At 44.8% G+C, this 15,163-nt stretch overlaps 1 protein-coding gene across 4 annotated transcripts in view; it reads right to left on the reverse strand.

The window, feature by feature from the left end:
* Positions 1–15,163, reverse strand: part of CACNA1I (calcium voltage-gated channel subunit alpha1 I) — a 296,624-nt gene that overhangs the window by 112,324 nt on the left and 169,137 nt on the right. The gene's annotated exons all lie outside the window — the stretch shown is intronic.

A 15,163-nucleotide genomic window follows, 5' to 3' on the forward strand; every position in this document is an offset into this window, starting at 1 on the left:
TGGAGATACCAAGCAAATGACTGACATTCAGGGCGGCATACCTCACGCTGCATGTCAATGAAGGGGTGTTGGTGACACTATTGAGACAATGATCAGAGCATGGATCCCCTCTGGGAGACCCTTAGAACTGAGCATGAGCACCTGGTGCTTCACAGAAGCAGGCGCCAAAATCCCACGGTGGAAAATTGAGCTGCCACAATCCATGCCCTTTGGAATAGAGAAGAGCTGAAAGAGCAGCTCTGATAAGATGTCAGGAACTCCTAGCCCAGAGACTCTGCTGAGCCCTCTTCCTGGCATTTACCTGCTTTGTTTGTTGCAAGGGATAAGGGGCTTTGCTGTGGTTATAGAACACTGCATCCCCCCCCATTGCCCTGGAGGCAGGAAAGAAAAGATCAACAAAGGGGCCACCAAGCCAAAGTGAGCTCTTGAACCACAGAGGCTTGATGGGGGAGGGAGAAAGGTTAGCCTAACACTGAGCACAGTGGCATCAAACAGATTTCCTGACCCAGATTGTGGCACTTGTGTATGCAATACATATTTTCTAGGAGTTTCCTTGGGTATAGGAAAGCAGATACTGCTGTTTAGAGATGAGAAACTGGTGGTGGGAGAGATGACGATGACAAAATCTGACTCCCAAAGACCTCCCTCCTCGCATCCGGTCCTCTGAACCCATTGGCCTCTCCCTTTCTGTATCATGCAACTGCCTTTCAAAAGCCTTTGGAAACTTCAGGTTTCTCTGGAAAGAGACACTCATATCACTTCCACTCTCCAGCACTATTCCAGCTTCACTGGTGGTTACCAATTTGTTTCCAAGCCAAATTCAAAGTGCTGGTTGTAACCCAAAAGCAGAGGTGGAGCTAGCTGCTTTGGCACCCCGAGGGGGCACATGCTGTGCACTTGGGTGCGGGGTAGCCGCCAGTGGGGGTGAGGCTAGCGTCCCAGAGGGGGCGCCACCTGCGGCAAGCATCCTGGGGGGGCGCCACCCATGGTGAGCATCCTAGGGGGGTGGGGCGGTGATGTCACCCTCCTTGAAGGATGACACCTGGCGCGGGCCGCACCCACCACACACCCCTTCCTCCACCAGTGCCCTTAAGACCTTCAGAGGTCTGGGACTAGGACATCTGAAAGACCTCTCCCCTCCCCATGAACATACCTGTGTGCTCCCCTGTTGATTGTCCCCTTGACATTCAAAGCATGGTGGATATGAATGCCCCCCCATCCATATATATATATTTTACTATGGTGATGAGAGCCTGCCAGTGCACTTCACTGCTGACCTTCTGACAAGCAGCAAAAGCTGGGTTTTTAAAGAAGATCTTTGGGGCTTAAGAAGTAATTATTTGGTGCTCTTCCAGATTTTTTGGGGGTGTGCATGTCTCTGGTTTTGTACTCATGTTGGCTGTGTTTTATGTATCATTGTTTTAAACTGCTTTGTTACAATAGTTTTATTAATGAAGTGTCATGAGCTGCCCTGGTGGGCTGGTCTGATAGAAAGGCAGGGTAGAAAGGTCAACTAAATAAGAAAGTAAATACACAGAGCTGTCCCAAGCATGGTGTAAAAGTGATGTTTAACCCCCTGTTCCCAACTTTCCAAATCTATGATCCATTGAACTGGCTTTATGTATAAATAAAATTGTATTACTAGTCCAATCAGCATTAGCAAGTCAGGGACCCATGGCCTAGGTTTTGGAGATGTAGCTTGCACGAACCTCATTTTATAGAATCATAGAATTGTAGAACTGGAAGGGACCCAGAGCATCATATTATCCTACCCCTTGCAAAGCAGGAATCACAGCTAAAGAACCACCACGTCTCTGTTTAAAAACCTCCAATGAAGTAGAGTCCAGTGTTTAATGGAAAGAGCTGTATTTGAATAGGTAATTTTTTATGGTGTACATGGCATCATGCTTCAATCAGGCCTCACACCAACACCAACTGAGATGTTGGCGAATGATTTTTAAAACAATTTCCTTCTTGCTGTGAACAGCAGCAGGAGTTTTGGCAGTGTCCTGTTTTCCATAAGAACCTGCCTTAACCTTGACTGACCCTGAGTGGCACAGAGAGGAAGGAACACAGCCGAGACTGAAAGACCAGCAGCGTAAAGCTGCATTGATGCTGAACCCAGACAGGGTCCAACACTGAGCCTGAATTAAAGCCTATCAGCCAAGAGCACTGTGAATCAAAACTTTAGATTCGAGACCCCCAAGAGAGCACTCCTGAGTCAGATTCCCGTGAGGAACCTTTTCCCTTTACAATAGGAGCCTCATCCTCCCCACCCCCATACCTGTTTGGCAACAAGGGAAAGCAACACCCAAGGTGGGAGATGTCTGGTAAGTAATTGCGTGGCAAGCTCTGGGACAGAAGAATGTTCCTTTAATGTTCTGCTGGTCAGGAAAGGAGCAGAGCGTTGGAGGGGTGATCTAGCCCAGGGAAGATAAAGGATCTCAGTTGAGGTCCAGAGCTCATACAGAGCAAGATGTTCACTTGCATCTATCCAAGGTCCTGAAATTCCAGCCTGCCACTACAATCTCCCTAACTATGTGACTTAACAATTGACCAGGTGAGCCACCATCAGACAACTTTCATAAGCCCTGTGGGTTCATGGTCAGAACAGGACAGGAGAAAATCTGAACTCTTTAGTTCTGTTTTCTGTTGTCTTGGATCATGCACAGAACTGAACAGCTAATGAACAAAAGGCGAGGTGGAGCATCTGTTGCTGTTCCCTCTGGGAGGGGTGGCCAATGGAGCACTTCACCTGCATCTTAGCTTCCTAATAGTTCTGACTCTTCAGCCCTTGCTCAAGTGGAACTATGCCCCCTGCTAAAAACTGGCTTACCAGAACAACTGCCAGAATAATACACTCACATGACGTTTCAGCCCACTGTAAAATAATGCTGTCATCCTTGTTCATAGCCCACCCCTACGTTCTGTGATGGTTCTTTCCTGCTCACTCATTCCATACATATCCAAATTCCAACTTTTTTCTTTGCTAAGGGCATACACGGCACCCTGAACTGCTTGGGGGAGATAAACTGCAGTGGGTTCTTTCCACCCTGCTGCCTTTCATCTTTGAGAAGGCACATTTGTCCCATTCCTACTGGGCTGGACTGACTGGCATTAGGAGCCTAAACCATCTCCACCTAGCATCAAGCAAAGCTGAGCAAGTCCTGTGCTCTGAATGAACCATGCACATAGGATGATATATCCTTACTTCACCCAGTTTGGCTCCAATAATGTTTTAGGAAGGACTGGTATGCCAGAAGGCAAATAACGGAGGGACATGAGGGGAATAGAAACTGAATGCATGTAGGCAGTAGTGTCTGGATCTGCCTCTCAGGGCTTATTAAAAGTTGATTTTCTCACCATCAGGCCATTCCCAAGGAAGACTAAGCAGACTTCTCTCAGCTGACTATGCTGGAGGAAATAAGTGCAGGAAGGAAATGTGAGCTGGGATGAGGGATTCAAGAGGAGGCCTCGGATGGGCACCTTGAAACCTTCAAGGAAAACTAATTGAAACACCAGAAGCAAGGGAGTATAAGGCCTGAAGAAGGTGACATTTCCCACAGAGCCTTCATAAGTCACCATTAACTTTTTAAAAAGTCTTAAGTGTTTTCATTTATTGCTAGCCCCCTTGAAAGGTGGGATCCTAATATCTTAGGTAGGGGGAGTGGGGAGGATAGAGAATCAAGCTAGAGGAACCCAAGTCAGAGAGAGGGGTTTGGTTTGGAGCTGAGCTGAGCTCTGTTGCCAAGCACAGAGCTTTCCATAATTGCATAAGGAAAGGGTATAGCAGGAGCTGAGGAGTCTTATGTGGAAAGAGAAACATGTGGTTATACAGGTCTAATCCTGAGGGGAACAGAGGCTCATGAAGCCTGACTGGCCCATGGTCTCATTCCATCTTAGTCCCAGGGAGACAGAGAGATTGGCTTATAGAGTATTTTTGGACATGTAACTTAAGTGGTCTTTGAGCGCTCCTTGTATGCTATTTATGAGCATGTCTGGTCCTTGTTAAGGCAGAAGGGAGAGGGGAAGAGAGACATTTATGTAATGCAAATGTGCCTTCTGATAAACGACTGGATGCGGAGGGAGGGTGGGCATTCACAGCACAAACTGAAAGAGGAAAGAGTCACTCTAAGCACCCTGTGTGAAAATGCCCCAGCAGGCCAATCCTATGTGCTCAGATAGAAGTCTGTGAGCTCAAGTAAATGTGTGCATAGGATTGCAGCCTTAGAGTGACTTTGGATTTTATGAATCTTCCCTGGAGGAGATTTGTGCCAAGTGCCCTCGCTGGAAGTCAATAACAAAATCTCTGCTGGCTTCGATGAGGTGAAAGTCTTGTTTCAGGTATGGCTGCATCTCTATTGCAGGCTTGACCTGCTGCACCCCAATTAAGGGAAACACAGACAAATGGAGTATCTGGGCTTTCACAAAACCTTGCAGCCTGCGCAGCAGGATTTTCCCCTGAATAACCTTTAAAGCAGAGCAGTTTCAAGAAGCAGCAGGGTGCGCACTGCTGACTGGGGTGTGGGGGAGGCTGAGGCTGAGGGTTGGCTCAGACAGTGACAATGACCTAGCATAGACCCCTCAACCTGAGAGCTGTTAAAAAGGAAACATTTTGTTTCTTTTCTTTTTTAAAAATTCATGAAGGGGTGAAGAGGAGTGACTCTTCCATTTTTCGGGGCACTATCACTTCAAAATGCTCCCATTTAGATGTACTATTCCATTGCAATAAAGGTCACTTAATACAAAGCCAATGCATTTTAAGACCAGAATGGAGAAACCATTTTTTTAAATCTGAAATGAGGGTGTGGAGGGAAAGCCTCAAAGTCAACCTGAAACGGAAACAACCTATTTACAACTAGATGAACGTGCCACTTAAAGTTAATAATGAACCATTTTAATTTAAAACAAATTAAGCTCCTGGGTGCCTGTCAGTCATTACAATGGCTTATACTAATTGGCCTGACTGCTATAAGGGGGGGGGGGAGTGGCATGTTTGCCTCTTACAGGGCAATGACTTAGAACATGGCTTCTTTTACTTTAGTTTGCATCTATAAAGAAAGAACCTGCAAAAATGTTTGGAGGCTGGATGTCATGGAATGTCAGGTGCTCAGGGCTGGCTTCAGACATTTTGCTGCCTGGGATGAATGACAAGATGGTTCTGCCCCCGCTTCCTTGGGGAAGGGCTGTAGCTCAGCTGTAGATCACCTACTTCATAGCATTTCCAGGAAGAGTTGAGTGTGATCCCTATCTAAAATCCTGGAGAGCTGATGCTAGTTCCCCACCAACATCTGGTTGGCCACCATGAGAAAAGGATGCTGGATTAGCTTGGCCATTGGTCTGATCCAGCAGGCTGTTCTTACGTTAATCAGCAAAGACAATATTGAGGTGGATGGGCCGATGGTTTGACACAGTATAAGGCAACTTCCTCTATTCCTACGTGCAGAAGCTGATAGGACTGGCAGCTGAATCTTGCTCCAGCAACAGGACAGCGCACCTGAGGGCAGAAGGCTACCTTAGGGGATGCTGGGTAGACAGACAGTACAGCATATACAGGTCTCTCCTCCAAGACCTCAATGCTGCTTCCTGCTACTCAGGATCTGCAGCCCGAGGTGGCTGCTTCCTCCCTCTGTCTAATGGTGGGTCTGAACCGGAAAGCGCTGTGGGGAGGGCTGGCTGATGGCTTCCATGGACTACTTTGGAAGCATCTAGTTTGCCACTGTGGGGAACCGAATGAACATCTGGTCTATTCCAGCAGGCCTCTCCATATGTTCTTAAATCCCTCTTTATGGCAGGCACGTCAGCTATCGCCAGCTCCTCTTTAGAGAAGCAAGGAATGAGGCTGAGTGTCACAGGAAAGGGGATCAAAAGGAGAACCCAAATCTCTGAAGCCCTGCTCCTGAACATTCAGATCAAAAGGGATTAGAGCTGATAGAATTAATTGGTATAATTAATCAATTAATTCATGAATCATGTTAAAATTCAGTGCGGTCCCCTGTGGAAGAATTTGCAGGGCTGATGGCACTGTCATAAACAATTTATGTTCTTTTTCCCAAACAGGTGATGCACTTTCCAAACAATAAATGGTTTGTCTGTGAGAGTTTGACAACAAAGCCTTTTCTCCTTCATTAAATTGCATCAAAATGCCACATGCACTGAAATACTGTCATAGGTATTTTAACCAGTTAATGAACTGGCTCCACTGAAATATGGTTTTGTCCTGCTCTTTCATGGTGAACGCAGGAGTCTGCTTACACAAAGCCCTTTTTCCTTGGCACGCTGTAAGAAACAGTTCATCTGTAATACTTCACCGATGAATATTTGTGTGCCCGTTCATTGAGTGGTGGGGAAATACTTGGTCTTGCCTGGGCCCTTGAGGAAGAGTGACAGGGCATTCCACAGCCCAGGGGTGTGTGAATTAGTATCCACAAAAAGCACCTTTCAAATACCCACTAAGAGAAGAGGAATACACCTAGACCTTTCCCAAGGATGCTTCTACATTCTCAGGACAACTCTAGCAACAACTCTAATCCTGAAAGTTAGCCAGGCCAACAACAAGTGTATTTAAGTTGGCAAATGACTGACTGATGAGTTCAAGAACCAAACCCTAATTGAGAAGGGGGCCATCGCTCAGTGGTGAAGCCCATGCTTTGTTTGTAGAAAGCCTCCATTTTGCCCCTAACCACCCAGGTCTCACAACTAAAATGAGCATGTATGCCAGTGGACTCACTTGAAGCACGAGCACGTCAAACAAGTGCTGCTATGCTCTGAGAGTGCTTTTTCTAAGTGCATCAATCTATTCAACTGGAAGACAGCAATGGATCTCCTGCCTTGCATCTTGAGAAGCCTCAGATCTGGTTCACTCATGCATGCACATCATTTGATGTATTGTAATGCATTTTCAGCGCTGTTGTGTACAAGGCACTGGGAGAACGCACAATGCCCCAGACAGAAGAACCGTCACCTCAGAATTGTCCAATCACGGATGGAAGTCAGTGTTTGATGCTGCATTCGTCAAGCAGTCAACGTGTATGTGCAAATCCTTCCTCTGCATTTGTGGGTATGCTTGCATACTATCGCTTGCCTCATTCCTCTCTCGCACCATCAGGACAGAGGGCAGAGGGCAGAATTCTCCTGACGGTTGCCATGTGTATCCACAAGGAATTAGAGAACCCACCATAGTCTCCTCATTACCCGAAGCCACTGTAATTTAAGCAAACATACTTATTCTTAAGAGGAATATGTTACAAGAAAGTCTATTCACCAGTGTCCTTATTCCAAGATAACAGCACAGGGAAAATGTGGGAGATTTATGAAGCCAATCAAAACTGTGCATAATTGCCAGTAAGAAAGGCGTTAAAAACCACAGAGGAGAGTCAGATTGGTTATGACCCCTCACCTTTGGGGAGGAAGGAAAAAAGGCTTGTTTCCTGTTCCTTTCCCTCTCTTCTTCTTGAGCCATGTAAGCTGAGCACATGTCCGAGGCTGGTGCTTCAGAATCAGACCACATGTTTGAGACCAAGTTCTTTTTTTTGTTTGTGTTGTTTCTGCTGTAGCACTGAACAATGCACGAGTGAGACCTGTGATTACTACAAGTAAAGCATTTAAACTTACTAAATGTTGTTGTCTATGCACTCCGAGAGGGGTAGAGCCAGGTGAGAATTGTAAGTGCTCAATAGCGGGACATTTAAAGGTCTAACAACAGATATCCCCCATACTTTACAAATGCTGCATAGATCTATGTTTTAAACTCTGCTGGTGGACTGTTGGGGCTAAAGACTAAGTTCAAAGCCCCTCCTGCTATTTTCAAATTCAGGGTCAGCCAGTTTTTCTTTGCAGTTCCCCACAGATGTGGGACTTCAGGATTAACCTGTATTCCCCAGTTATTTCCCAACAGGAAATGCTTCAGTCCTCATGCCTACTGCATTTACAGGCCAGGGGCCATTTTGAAGCAAATTCTTCTCAGCAAGGAGATCCCCCTAAGAACAATCAACTACACATCTTCTAATTGAACACAATACATGCTGTCATCTGCCAGCAGTGCCCTTTTGCTGTTTGCATAGGCTGACTAGCCAGGTCTTTACATAAAGGGATACATGGAAACGAATCAGATATTAATAAACGTTAAAAAAACAACAACCACAAACAGAGTCCACCAACATGAAGCTGCCAAACTGGAATGCCTTAGCAAATTTGACACTTTGGGATTCAGCCTCAACAAACGCAGGATACGGCTAGCTCATTACAAGAAGAAATTGTCTTGGCTCGTGTTATTGATCATTCTGTGCCTAGTCATCAGACTGGATTCTGTATTAATGTGTGCTCTGAATACAACTATAACATACCAATAGCTATCTCTTGTATTGACCTTTCCCTCTCACTTTGTAAAAAGAAAAAGGGGAAAACCAGATTTTGTTTCTTTCCTCCTCCTCTGTGTGTGTGTATATGTATATATATATTATATTGCGCATATATATATATATGTGTGTGTGTGTGTGTGTGTGTGTGTGTCAGGGAACTGCCATCGGAGGGACAGGTGGTGGAAGGGCTCACGGAGGTTGGGAGAGACCCAGCAGCTGAAGCAGGAACCAACAGGGGGAGAGGTGGGTCTCTGAGGGAAAGCGAGCAAGAGGGAGGGCTCAGGGACACGTCCAGCGAGAACAGTGGGGAGGTTTCTGGACCTCCCATAGGGAGACCCACTCCTCGCCGGAAACTGTCACGCCGTGAGTCCAGAAGACGTGTTTCCGTTAAGGAGCTTTTATGTTGGAAGCGATTCCGAAAGCAGCCACTGTCGGAATCTGCCAGTGACTAGAGGAGCCATGTCTGAGGGGCTCCGTCACAGATAGAGGTTTGTGGAGTTGAACAAACTCTGAGAGACTACGATTTTACGCACAAGCAGCTCATCATCCCTTCACAATATATATATGCATCTAACAAAGTGGGCTCAGGCCCACAAATGCTTACAATGCAAGAAATGTGCCAGCTGATTCTATGTTGGCTTTATTGCAATTGACCAACATAGCTAATTTTTCTGGCATTTGTTACAAAAGGAGGGGAACATAAATGGAGCAACAGAACATTTCTGCATTCTAGTGTGTTTGATTCTAAGAAACATAAGTTCAAATCCCAGCTTCAGACAGCCCGGCATTCACTGAGGCCAATTGCTCCTCTCTCAGCTTCAGCTTCCCGTCTGTAAAATGGGTGAACTATTTCATGGGGTTACGGCAAAGATGAAGCTTATCAAACACTCTGCAGATCAGAAGTGCTACACGAATGCTTAATTATAATGTGCTCCGACTCTTTCCCAAAAATAAGACATTTTGTAAGTTCAACAGTACATAATTACATAGCGAAGGTTCCAAGCTTGAGAGCTGTCAGCACCTAATTCACTTCATGCATTATTAACTATCAAATTTGCTCCAGTTGCTGAATCAGCTCTTCTTGCTCAGCGCTAGGCCCTAGCCTCGTCCTCCCGTGCATCTAACCCAAAGGCTGCCTGCTCCCTGTGATCCGTCACTCAGCGCTGCTCCCAGTCCAAAAGATAAAGAGAGCATGTGTCAAAACCTTTCACAAAGGGACTTGTCGGAGGGACAAATATTCCAAAGCAATCAGGTCAACCTGTCGATGTGTTGTGATTGTTTTCTCCTTCCCTCTCCACACTCCCTTTCCATCTCTTGCCCCCCTCCAGCCTCTGCAACCACATCTATCCCTTTTCTTGTTTGCTCACATTTGGAGTAATAGAATGAAATGAGTCGTTTCCTGAAATGCAGTGGCATAGATGCAGCCCCCCCTGGAGCTCACAGAGAGAGGCAGATGGGATTTTGCGCAGCCAATAAAAAATATTCGAGCTCCTGTTAAACAAAAATAACTCAGAGAGGCATGGAAGGCTCATTAAAAGGAAGAGAAAACCTGAGCAGAGGCTGATCATGTAAACAGAAATGGGGGTGGGGGAATATAGAGGATTGTAGCCAACTATTTTTTACTTAGAGTAGACCCACTGAAATTAATGAAACTTAGTTAATTAAATCCATTCATTTAAGTGTGTCTATTCTGAGTGTGATCAATGCTGGCTGGATAAATAACTGCACATTCACCCATTCACCCACCCCAAGCATATACAGGAGACTCAATTCACATGTAAAAGCTTAGATTCATATGCAAACAAAAATAGGGAAAATAACTGACTACTCAATAAAACCGCCAACTTAGAGCAGCAGATTTTTCAAATCAGTTACACTGTTCCAGCTAAAATTGATGTCCCTTAAAAATATCTTTTAGTTAAGTTATTGACATGTAAATGAAGACAAACGTGCATATTTTTCAGTGAGAGCTCTGGAGATCTTTTACTGAGAACTATCATGCAAAATTTGGTTGCAATACCGTAGGAAGTGCCCAAATGCAAAATGAACAGATGAACAAACAACTTTCCAAAATATATAGTAATAAAGTGTAGCAACTAAACACATCCTTTCCTAAATACTGACTATATTTTAAGGTGTTTTTAGCAGTACGATATGAAGCACATGTATTTTAAGATTCACTAGAATATATCTATAGCTGTAAATGCACAAGCCAGAATCACAGAGAAATAATCAGAGGGAGTTGGATCTTGTAGGACGGACAAGCTATGCAGCCTGCCACACTTTTACCTCCTTCGTTCAGCTTGACAGTAGGAGATACCGCCCCACCACATTTTAAATGTGAGGTATAATTCTGCTTGCGACCTCAAGGAATGCCTTCATTTAGTCAGACACATTACATTTACTGAACATGAGAAACAAACTTTTTTGTGCTTGCACTGAACAACTGTCCCCAGGGAGTTAAGGGCATCAAAGTTGGGATGAATCCAAAACTTATTACTCTCACATCCTATTGTCCTAATCTGCATCAGAAAGCCAACACCATCTCTCTGTATGCAGAAGGCAGCTCGCTGGCGGTTAATAAACCATTTAAGCAAATATATACATGGACAGATTAGGAAGCTTAACCACTTTTAAAGTGGAGGGGAAAGTCCTCTGCTAAAGGATCTGAGCACAGAGCCTGTAATGTAATTTAACGCATGCAGCATTCCTCTGCCACTTTCCTTTTGGATCATGGCACCAATCTCTTTCGGAAGATAATACCCTTGGCGCAATCCTGACTCTTCCGTGGGGATGAGGCTTTGCTTTGAACCTGACAAATTATCTCCAAAACAAAATTGTTCAAAAAGCAATCTGGCAATTTCCTTCACTACATTCTGCTAGTCTCAAGTAATTACGGTATGTGCTTGCACCCAAAAGGCTCATTCAGCAGCAGGCTTGGGAACTGAGGTCCCCATCAAATAACTGCAAAGAGGGAGGATAAGGTGTGTCATTTGTAGTGGGCAGGAGAGGGATCCAGACTTGAGCCTGCTCTGCTCTTATCATTTATCTAGTTTCTAACTTGGAATCCAATTGGCAGGTTGACTTCCTATCTATTACTGAGCCAAGTTCAAGGTGTTGGTGCTAACATAAAAGTCCCTAGACAGCTCAGGACCTGGTTACTTGAGAGACCACCTGTATCCCTCATACAGTTTGTAGATTGCTGCAGTCTGTAGGAGGGCTTCTTCTGCAAGTTCCAAAGATCTCAGAAGCCTGCTCCACAGTAACTCAGAGTAGGGCTTTTAATGTGGCTTTCCCCAATCTGTGGCATAGCATTCCCGTCAAAATATGACCAGCGTCCACTATCTGCGCTTTCTAGAAACATCTGAATATATTTTTGTTCCAACGTATTTTCCCAGCTGGATAAATGGGTCTTTACCACGAGTGTCCATTTGTTAGGGTTTTGTTTTTGTTTTCAATGTATTTGTGTTTTTAACTGTTTTAAATTAGAAGGCCATTAATAAATCAATAATAATAAGCATTTAAACTAGTTAACTAGTTCGATTAACTAGTCATTAATCAAGAGAAAAAAATCAGTCATGCTGGTCACATGACCCGGAAGCTGTACGCCGGCTCCCTTGGCCAATAAAGCGAGTTGGCCACGACTGGACCTAATGGTCAGGGGTCCCTTTACCTTTACCTTAATCAGGAGAAATACTCGTTTTTTAAAACCCTGATTTTGCTGAAAAACGTAAGGAGCAAGAAGTGTACTTTTTCCGGTAGGAATAGACATTTCACAGAATGGAGTTGCTGCAGGAATAAGGAATGATGGCAAGAAGTGAGAAATGAAAGCAATTGATGGTAATTAATGATGAAATACAGAGGTGCTAGGAAGTCAGCCTCTTTGGAAGCCAGGCTTGGAAGTCCTGCTCTCAAATGGTTCCTCTTCATCCTGGAGAAGAGTGACTAGTGGGGTGCCACAGGGTTCTGTCTTGGGCCCGGTCTTATTCAACATCTTTATCAACGACTTGGATGATGGACTCAAGGGCATCCTGATCAAATTTGCAGATGACACCAAACTGGGAGGGGTGGCTAACACCCCAGAGGACAGGATCACACTTCAAAATGACCTTGACAGATTAGAGAACTGGGCCAAAACAAACAAGATGAATTTTAACAGGGAGAAATGTAAAGTATTGCACTTGGGCAAAAAAAATGAGAGGCACAAATACAAGATGGGTGACACCTGGCTTGAGAGCAGTACATGTGAAAAGGATCTAGGAGTCTTGGTTGACCACAAACTTGACATGAGCCAACAGTGTGACGCGGCAGCTAAAAAAGCCAATGCAATTCTGGGCTGCATCAATAGGAGTATAGCATCTAGTCTAGATCAAGGGATGTAATAGTGCCACTGTATTCTGCTCTGGTCAGACCTCACCTAGAGTACTGTGTCCAGTTCTGGGCACCACAATTCAAGAAGGACACTGACAAACTGGAACGTGTCCAGAGGAGGGCAACCAAAATGGTCAAAGGCCTGGAAACGATGCCTTATGAGGAACGGCTAAGGGAGCTGGGCATGTTTAGCCTGGAGAAGAGGAGGTTAAGGGGTGATATGATAGCCATGTTCAAATATATAAAAGGATGTCACATTGAGGAGGGAGAAAGGTTGTTTTCTGCTGCTCCAGAGAAGCGGACACGGAGCAATGGATCCAAACTACAAGAAAGAAGATTCCACCTAAACATTAGGAAGAACTTCCTGACAGTAAGAGCTGTTCAACAGTGGAATTTGCTGCCAAGGAGTGTGGTGGAGTCTCCTACTTTGGAGGTCTTTAAGCAGAGGCTTGACAACCATATGTCAGGAGTGCTCTGATGGTGTTTCCTGCTTGGCAGGGGGTTGGACTCGATGGCCCTTGTGGTCTCTTCCAACTCTATGATTCTATGATTCTATTCTGTGAAATCCCAAGTATTTGAGGTGAGCAGGTTCTATCAGCAGTGGAAACAAGTCCTGCAGTACCTTAAAGACTAACACAACTGTGATGGCACAAGCTTTCATGGAGTAGATTCCACTTCATCAGATGAACAGGATGCTAGTCCACAAAAGCTATGCAATCAAAAATTTAGGATGCTACAGTCTCTGGTTTCCCCACCCTGTAATAGGCTAAAATGCAACCCCTCTGGAAATTTTTTACTCAGCTGTCTTGAATATGCACTATGTTGGTGTCCAGAAGCACCTTTGTTTTTTTACTTCTATACATTTCCATATATAATTTGCAGCTGTGTCCTGGAGATCTGCAGCCGCAACAGAGTTCCTTATTGTAGATGGAGTAAGACTGAAAATCCCATAGGAGGAAGTCTCTTTGCCCTCTTTCCCACCCCATTTGCTGAGGTCAGCTTTTAGCTTGCAACCCACAGAACAGTTGACACAACTTGTCAGGCACGCAGCATTAATCATTGGGGCCTTGGCACAGCATATGAAGAATCCACAGTGACATCTCTCAGGCAGGGCCAGAGGCTCTCGTCAAAGAAAGTTACTTCAGTTTTGCCTGTGCTCTAAAGAACAGGCTGGTTAGTCATTTTGAGACGCACAAAAGGGGCAATGAAGAGTGAAAAACGGGAGGAACGAAGAGGTGGGGAACACAGTTTGCCAGGCTTGTTTGGTATTTTTTACCATATGCGTTGTCAACTGTCAAAATCAATAAAGCATTTGCTCCAGAAAATTCTGACATTAACATTCATCTCCAGTTTCCGACATTATCTTCTTCTCAGTTTCCAGAGGGGTTACATCTGATGAAGTGAACTGTAGTCAACAGATGCTTAGGCATGAAGAAATTTGCTATTCTATATAAGTGCCACAAAACTCTTTGTTTTATCTCCCCTGCATGCTCTGTATTCAAATCCTACCTTATATTGAATTTCTTTTCACATTTCCATCCTCATCACTGTCTGGCCTTTAAAATAGTTTTAAAAGTCTGCCCTTTCCTGAAAGCTTTATAAACACACAAGCATGGATCCTGAGTCAGTAGCACAATACCCTGTCCCTATGGATGGGAAAGAGTTGGGGAGAGAGCTCTTTTCTGCTCACTGCTTAGAACAAAGAGGAAAATTGTGTGCTCCACTACTGGAGACGAAGATTTACAACTTTAAAACAAATGTATTTTATCAAAAGAAGAACTCCACAAAATTGCAGGACATTGCTGGTGTGGGTGGGTAGGGAGAGCTGCTGGCCAGTCGTTGCTGACAATACTGCACTAGATGGTATGAAGTGTCATAAGCATCTTTCCCTGTGAAAAAGGGACACTTGCACCAAACACATGCATCTGGAAAGACCCATAGGTAGAATAATAAAATTGCAAAGAGGGAAAGGTCCCAAGCTAGGAACGTACAACTGCAAAACAGCCTTCAATTGCTGGGTTCAATTCTTCCTATCTCCTCTTGAGAACAAACAAAAACCCTCACATAACAGGAGTCCCCTTCATGGATCACTGCCTTGCCGTGGCGAAGGGGCTTGAATTAACTCAGAGAAGCTATGAGCTATGCCGTGCAGGGCCACCCAAGATGGACAGGTCATAGTGGAGAGTTTTGACCAAACGTGATTCACCTGGAGTAGGAACCGGCAAGCCACTCCAGTATCCCTGCCAAGAAAACTCCATGGACAAAGACAACAGGCATATAAAAGTTATGATGCTGGAAGATGAGCCCCTCGGGTTGGAAGGCATCCAAGATGCTACTGAGGAAGAGCGGAAGAACGTACAACTGCAAAACAGCCTTCAATTGACGTGTTCAATTCCTCCTATCTCCTCTTGAGAACAAACAAAAACCCTCAC

The sequence above is a fragment of the Podarcis vaucheri genome (genome assembly GCF_965113315.1).
Source record: "Podarcis vaucheri genome assembly, chromosome: 10".
Lineage (NCBI taxonomy): Eukaryota > Metazoa > Chordata > Lepidosauria > Squamata > Lacertidae > Podarcis > Podarcis vaucheri.